The sequence below is a fragment of the Molossus molossus genome, unplaced genomic scaffold (genome assembly GCF_014108415.1).
Source record: "Molossus molossus isolate mMolMol1 unplaced genomic scaffold, mMolMol1.p scaffold_m16_p_4, whole genome shotgun sequence".
NCBI lineage: Eukaryota > Metazoa > Chordata > Mammalia > Chiroptera > Molossidae > Molossus > Molossus molossus.
The window spans coordinates 51,718,181-51,726,305 of record NW_023425377.1 but is presented as its reverse complement, the minus strand read 5'-3'; positions in this window follow the sequence as shown (position 1 = coordinate 51,726,305).

Genomic DNA, 8,125 nt, shown 5'->3' with positions numbered 1-8,125 from the left:
TGGCTCAGCGGTTAGAGCATTGGCCTGCGGTCCGGAGAGACCCGGGTTCAGTTCCCGCTAGGGGCACGTACCTCGGTTGCAGTTTGTCCCCGGCCCTGGTTGGGTTGTGCGGGTGGCAGCCACTCGATGTGTCCCTTTCACGTCGATGTTTCTCTCTCTCCCCCTCCCTCCCTCCCTCCCATTCTATCTGAACAAAAAAATGAAAAAATAAAAAATAAATAAAAAAGAAAAATAAAAAAGAAATTGATGGCATTCTTATACACCAATGATGAACTAACAGAAAGAGAAACTAAAAAAAAAAAAAAAAAAAATCCCATTTACCATCACAGCAAAAAAACTAAGATACCTAGGAATAAACTTAACCAAAGAAATAAAGGACCTATTTGCAGAAAACTACAGGTCATTGAAAAAAGAAATAGAGCCCTGACCAGTTTGGCTCAGAGGTTAGAGTGTCGGCCTGTGGTCCAGAGAAACCCAGGTTCGGTTCCTGCTAAGGGCACATTTCAGTTACAGTTTGTCCCCAGCCCTGGTTTGGTTGTGTGGGTGGCAGCCACTTGATGTGTCCCTTTTACATCGATGTTTTTTTCTCTCTCTCTCTCTTTCTCTCTCTCTCTCTCTCTCTCTCTCTCTCTCTTCCTCTCTCTCCCTTTCACTCTATCTGAACTACAACAACAACAAAAACAATGAGGTATCACCTCACACCTGTCAGAATGGCCACCATCAACAAATCATCAAACAACAAGTGTTGGCGAGAGTGTGGAGAAAAGAGGACTCTAGTACACTGCTGGTGGGAATGCAGACTGGTGCAGTCACTATGGAAAACAATATGGTGTTATCTCAAAAAATTAAAAATTGAACTGCCATTTGATCCAGTGATCCCACTTCTAGGAATATACACTAAGAAGCCTGAAACACCAATCAGAAAGAATATATGTACCCCCATGTTCGTAGCAGCACTATTTACAATAGCTAAGATCTGGAAACAGCCCAAGTGTCCATCAGTAGATGAATGGGTAAAAAAGCTGTGGTACATATACACAAAGGAGTACTATGCAGCTGTAAGGAAGAAAGATCTCTTATCCTTTGAGAGGACATGGAGGGCTCTGGAAAGTATTATTTTAAGCGAAACAAGCCAAACAGAGAAAAACAAATATCATATGATCTCACTTATTTGTGGAATATAATGAACATAACAGTCTGAGGAATGGGGTAGTCCCAGAGACATGGAAGTGTGGTACAGACTGACAATCACCATAGGAGGGGGTGGGGGGGAGAGATACACCACCGAACTTACATGCATGTATGCATGAACAATGGACATGGAGAACAAAACTGGGGACAGGGTGGAGAGGGAGGGGGAGGGGGGAATTAATGGGGGAAAAAGTAGAAACATCTGTAACAAAAATTAATTAATTAATTAATTAATAAAAAGAAAAAAGAGAGAGAGAGATACGTAGATTGGTTGCCTCCCACATGACCCCAACCAGGGCTGGGGACTGAATCACAACTGAGGCATATGCCCTTGACTAGAATTGAACTTGTGACTTTCTGGTCTGCGGGCTGATGCAGAATCAAACCGACCAGGGCCCTGCACAGTTCTTAATTTTATCTTAATTTTTGTTACTGTTGTGAATGAGCCTATATAAATGAATCAATTATCTCTGGAATTTAGAAAAGCTATTGGATGTTCTATTTTTATTTGGTAGCTGGTCACCCTTATTAGTTGCAATCATTTTCAGTTGGTTTTCTAAGTAGATAATCATGTCATTGATGAATCATTTCTGTTCCCCAATAATTGCATGTCATTTCTGATTCCTGCTGTGTTGCATTGGCTAGCACTTGCAGAAACAAAGCTGAACACTGGAGATGATGTTGATCATCATCATTATTATTATTAATCCTCACCTGAGGGTATATGTTATTGATTTTAAAGAGAGAAAACATTTATGTGAGAGAGAAATAGCGATCTTTGTCTAGACCGGGGATTGAACCCAAAACCTAGGTATGTGCCCTGACCGGGAATCAAACCTGAAACATTTGGTGTATGGGACAACACTCCAATCAACCAAGCCACTTGGCAAGGCTATTATTTCTTTTTTTTAATTTTATGGTTGAGAATATTACAGATGTTCCCCCTCTTTTTCTTATTTCTTTTTAATTGTGGGAATTCACCTTCAACATGATGTTGGTTTTTGTTTTGTTTTTTTTCTTTATTGATTTTTAGCAAGAGAGGAAGGGAGAGGGAGAGAAAGATAGAAACATCGATAAGAGAGAACATCAACTGGCTGCCTCCTGCATGCCCCACACTGGGGATTGGGCCCATAACCTAAGCAAGTGCCCTGACTGGAAATCAAACTGGCAATCTCTGGATGCATGGGTCGACACTCAACCACTGAATCACACAGGCTGGCATGGGGTTGGCTTTGATTTAAGAGTTTTTTTAATAAGGAAAGAGTGTTAAATTGACTGACTCTAATGTGCATTGACAGGTATGGCAGGTAAGCTAGCTATTAGAGTTTCATTTGAAGATGGTCTCTATTATCCAGGGATCCTCTCACCTCTCATGGATTCTGAGAGAGGACCAATCTCGTGATTGTCTCACTGAATGAACTTAGACCAGAATTTCCCAAACTGAATTCCCTAAGTTCTTTCTAGGAGTTAGGTAAAGAGGGTCTGTGGACCAGTAAGTGTATAAAACTGGAGTTTAATCAAAGAGTTAAACAGGCTCTCCTGATTCATTCAACAAATGTTTACACCAATTATGTACAACTACCATGTTGGAATCTGTGGTTACAGTGATGAGAAAAATTTTTTTAAAGTCCCTGCCCTTACATTCCTGTGGGAAAGTAAAATTGATGTGTCATATGATAAGTGTATGTTTACACTTTGTAAGAAGCTGCCAAACTGTTTTTTAAAAGTGGCCACACCATTCCACATTTCCAGCAGCAATTTTTGAGTAATTATACTTGCCAACTGTTGGCCTTGTCATATTTTATATATTTTTCCCTGTCCTAGTGGGCATGTAGTGGTGTCTTATTATAGTTTTAATTTGAAATTCTCTGATGACTAATTATGCTGAACATTTTTCATATATTTATTTGCCATTTATATAACTTGTCTGTTAATTGCTCATTTAAATTTTTTTCCCATGAGGGAAAATGAGTTGTTTGTCATTATTGATTTATAAGTTTTTTAATATATTCTGGATACAAGTCTTTTATCATATATGTCTTTTGAGAGCATTTTTCCCAATTTCTCACTTGTATTTTCATTTTCCTAGCGGTAATATTGAAAGGCCAAATAATTTTACATTTTAATTAAGTTCAATTTGTCATTTTGAATGATCTATTTTTTTGTGTCCTACCTAAAAAATATTGGCCTAAACCTACCTACAGCATGGAGATTTTCTCTTATATTCTCATCTACAAATTTTTTTGTTTTGTTTTTGTTGTTGTTGTTTTTGTTAATCCTCACCAGAAGATATTTTTCCATGGATGTTCAGATAAACTGAAAGGGGCAGGGGAGAAAGAGAGATAGAAATATCAATATGAGAGAGACACATTGATTGGTTGCCTCCTGCAGGACCCTGACAGAGGCTGGGGATCAAACCTGCAACCCAGGTACATGCCCTTGACCAGGGTTTGAACTCTCAACCCTTTGGTCTGTGGGCCAGTGCTCTAATCACTGAGCCAAACTGGCCAGGGCTTATCTACAAGTTTTATAGTTTTTACTTCTAAGTTGAGGTCTACGATCTATTTTGAGTAATTTTTTTTTTATATATGCTTAAAGGTAAGGGTCAAAGTTCATTTTTTTGCATATAGATACATAATTGGTTTTTATAATTTATCAAAAAAACCTATGCCCTGGCTGGTTTGGCTCAACGGTTAGAGCATTGGCCCGTGGACCAAAGACTTGCTGGTTCAATTCCATTCCAGACAAGGGAGAGTACCTCAGTTGCAGTTCAATCCCCAGCTCTGGTTGGGGTCGTGCTGGAGGCAACCAATGGATGTGTCTTTCTTACATCAATGTTTTTCTCTCTCTCTCTCTCTCTCTCTCTCTCTCTCTCTCTCTCTCTCCCTCCCCCCCCCTTCCACTCTATCTGAAAATTAATGGAAAAATATCCTCAGGTGAGAATTAAAAAAGAAACCATCCTTTTTTGCCCTGACCAGGTTCAGTTAATTGGAGTGTCATCCTGTGCACCAAAAGTTTGCAGGTTTGATTCCCGGTTAGGGTACCTACCTAGTTTATGGGTTAGATGCCTGGTAGGGAAAAGTATGGGATGTATGGGAGCCAATTAATCGATGTTTCTCTCTTACATCAGTGTCTCTCTCTCTCTCTCTCCCCCTCCCTCCCTCTCTCTAAATGTATCCTCAGATAAGGATTAACAACAACAAGAACAAAATTTTTTTTTATCCTCACCCGAGAACATTTTTCCATATTTTGTTCAGATAGAGAGGGAGGGAGAAAGAGAGAGAGAGAAACATTGACGTGAAAGGGACACATCGAGTGGTTGGTTGCCACCCGCACGACCCAACCAGGGCTGGGGACAAACTGCAACCAAGGTACGTGCCCTTAGCAGAAACCGAACCTGGGTCTCTCTGGACCGCAGGCCGACGCTCTAACCGCTGAGCCAAACCAACCGGGGCAACAACAAAAAAATTTTAAACTATTCTTTTCTCATTGAGTTACTCTGACACCTTTGTCAAGAGCAACTGATCATGTATGTGTCTATATTTATGGACTCTTTAACCTATTCTGTTGATATATATCTATTCTTATATCAATATAACATTGTTTTACTTACTCAAACTTTATAATACATCTTGAGATCAAGTAGTTTAAGCCCTCCAACTTCATTCTTCTTTTTCAGATTGCTTAGGCTGTTATAGGTCCTTCACATTTCTGAATAAATTTTTGAATGAGCTTATCAATCTCTATAAAAAAAAACTACTGGAATTTTTATTGGGATTGCATTTAATCTATAGATCATTTTAGGGAGAATTGACTTTTTTTAATCTTCACCCAAGAACATTTTTGCATTTATCTTCAGATAGAGCAGGAAGGAGAGAGGGAGGAAGAGAGAGAGAGAAACATTGATGTGAGAGAGACACATCAACTGGTTGCCACCCACACAACCCCAACTGGGGCCAGGGACAAACTGCAACCAAGGTATTTGCCCTTAGCGGGAACCGAACCCGAGACTCTCTGGTCCACAGGCCAATGCTCTAACCACTGAGCCAAACAGGCCAGAGCAGAATTGACATATTAACAATATTGAATCTTCTAATTTATAAGCATGGATCATCTCTATGTTTATGTTGGCCTTCTTTGATTTCTCTCAACAATGAAGTATTTTATATTTTTGATGCTATTGAAAATGGAATTTCCCTGGCTGGTGTGGTTCACTTGGTTGGAGTGTCATCCCATACAGCAGAAGGTTGTAGGTTCGATTCCTTATCAGGGCACATACCCAGGTTATGGGTTCAATCCCCATTCAGGGTGTGTATGGAGACAATCAATTGATGTTTCGCTCTCTCTTAATCTCTCTCCCTTCCTCTTTCTCTCTCAAATCAGTGGAAACATATCCCCATGTGAGAATTTAAAAAAAAAGAGCTGAGTCAGTGTGGCTCTGTGGATTGAGTGTCATCCCATGAACTGAGAGGTCTCAGTTTGATTCCTGGTCAGGGCACATGCCCAAGTTTTGAGCATTTTGGGCTTGATCCCCAGTGTGGGGTGTGCAGGAGGCAGCTGATCAATGTTTCTCTCTCACATTAACGTTTCTATCTCTCTCTCCCTTCTACTCTCTCTAAAAAATCAGTAAGCCCACCCTGTCCAGTTTGGCTTAGTGGTTAGAGCGTTGGCCCGTGGACCAAAGGATCGAGGGTTTGATTCCAGTCAAGGGCATATAACTCAGTTGTGGTTCATCCCTGGCCCTGGTTGGGCTCGTGCGGGAAGCAACCAGTCGATGTGTCCCTCTCATATCGATGTTTCTCTCTCTCTCTCTCCCTCTTTCTCTCTCTCTCTCTTCCCCTCTTCTCCCTACTCTATCTGAAGATATTTGAGAAAATATCCTTGGGTGAGGATTTTTTTAAAAAATCAGTAAGCTTGGCCCGTGTGGCTCAGTGGTTGAGTGTTGACCTATGCACCAAGAGGTCACCAGTTCAATTCCCGGTCAGGGCACATGCCCAGGTTGTGGGCCAAATCCCTGGTGGGAGGCATGCAGGAGGCAGCCAATCGATGTTCTCTCTCATCAATGTTTCTGTCTTCCTCTTCCTCTCCTTTTCTCTCTATCTAAAATCAAAAAAGAAAAAAAAATTAAAAATAAAAATATTTTAAAAAAAGAAAATGGTATTTATTTTTTAAATTTCCAATCATCTGTTTTTTGTATGCAGAGATAAAATTCATTTTTACATATCAACCTTGCATTCTACAAGTTTCCTAAATATACTTTAGGTCCAGGAGTCTTCTTATGCTTTTTTTGTGATTTTCTATGTAGATAATAATATTTTACTTATTTTCTTTTTTGTTGTTGTTTATGTAGATTAAATTGTTTAACTTCTTTTCCAAATTGTGTGCTTTTTATGTCTGTTTTTGCTTTATTACACATTCTAGGACTTCCAATATAATGATGAATAGAGACACTTAAAGCAGATATCCTTGCTTTGTTCCCAGTCTTGGGGTAAAATATTTGTTCTTTCACTATTAAATATGATATAACTGTAAGTTTTTCTTTTAAAAAAAATTTTCTTTATTGGTTTTTAGAGAGAGGGGAAGAGGAGGGAGAGAGAGATAGAAACATCGATGAGAGAGAACATCGATTGGCCGCCTCCTGTATGCCCCCGACTGGGGATCGGGCCCACAACCTGGGCATGTGCCCTGACTGGGAATCGAACCAGCGACCTCTTGGTGCATGGGTTGACATTCAACCACTGAGCCACACCGGCTGAGCAGCTGTAAGTTTTTCACAGATACTTTTTCTTTGGTAGAGGAAATTACCTTTTATTTTTAGTTTGCTGAGAGGTTTTTTTCTCTTTATGAATAAGTGTTGATTTTTTTTTCAAATGATTTTTCTACATCTACTGAGATGATTATCATCTGATTTTTCTTGTCTAATTTCTTGATATGGCAAATTAGATTGATTTATTTTCAAAAGCTGAATCAATCTTGCATTTCTGGGATAAATCCCACCTGATCATGATGTGTTTTCTTTTTCCTATATTACTGGACTCAATATTTTGTTAAGGATTGTTTGTGTCCATGTTCATAAAAGATATTTATCTGTGATTTTTTTTCTTGTAATGTCCTTATTTGATTATGATATCAGGATAATGCTAACTTCATAGAATGAATTGGGAAGTGTGCCCTCCTCTTATATTTTCTGAAAACGTTTGTGTAGGATCAGTATTATTTCATTCCTCCATTTTATTAGGATTCACCAGTGAAGCCATTTGGGCATGGAATCTCTTTGTGGGAAGTTTGTTTGTTTGTTTTTTAATTTTTGTCTTTATTGATTTTAAAGAGAGAGGAAGGGAGAGGGAGAGAGATAGGAACATCAATAACAGAGAACATCGAATGGCCGCTTCCTGCATACCCCCACTGGGGATATGGCCCACAACCTGGCCATGTGCCACGACCAGGAATTGAATTGACAACCTCTAGGTGCATGAGTTGACCACTGAGCCACACTGGCTGGGCTTTGTGGGAAGGTATTTAATCACAAATTCCATTTTAAAATAGACATAAGACTATTTAGGTTATCTATTTATTCTTAAGTAAGTTTTTGTAGTTTTACATTTCAATTTGTCTATATCCTCTAAGTTGTCAGATTTATCAATGTGAAGTTGTTCATAAAACTCTCTTTTAATCCTGTTACTGTTTGAAGGGTCTATACTGATCTCTCATCTTTTATTTGAGAGTGCAAGTGCTTTGCAAGCCTCTACTTCCGTCACATTTCCTATTGTCCTATTGGCCCAAATAAGTCACATGACTAAGTCCTGAATCAGTGTATGAGGAGGTACCTTTCTGAGTGTGCAGAGACAGGCAGATGTGAACAAATCAGGAGCCATTATTTCAATAATCTACCACACACAGTTCCTCTTAGTGGTTTCTGCCCCTAGGAAAGAGT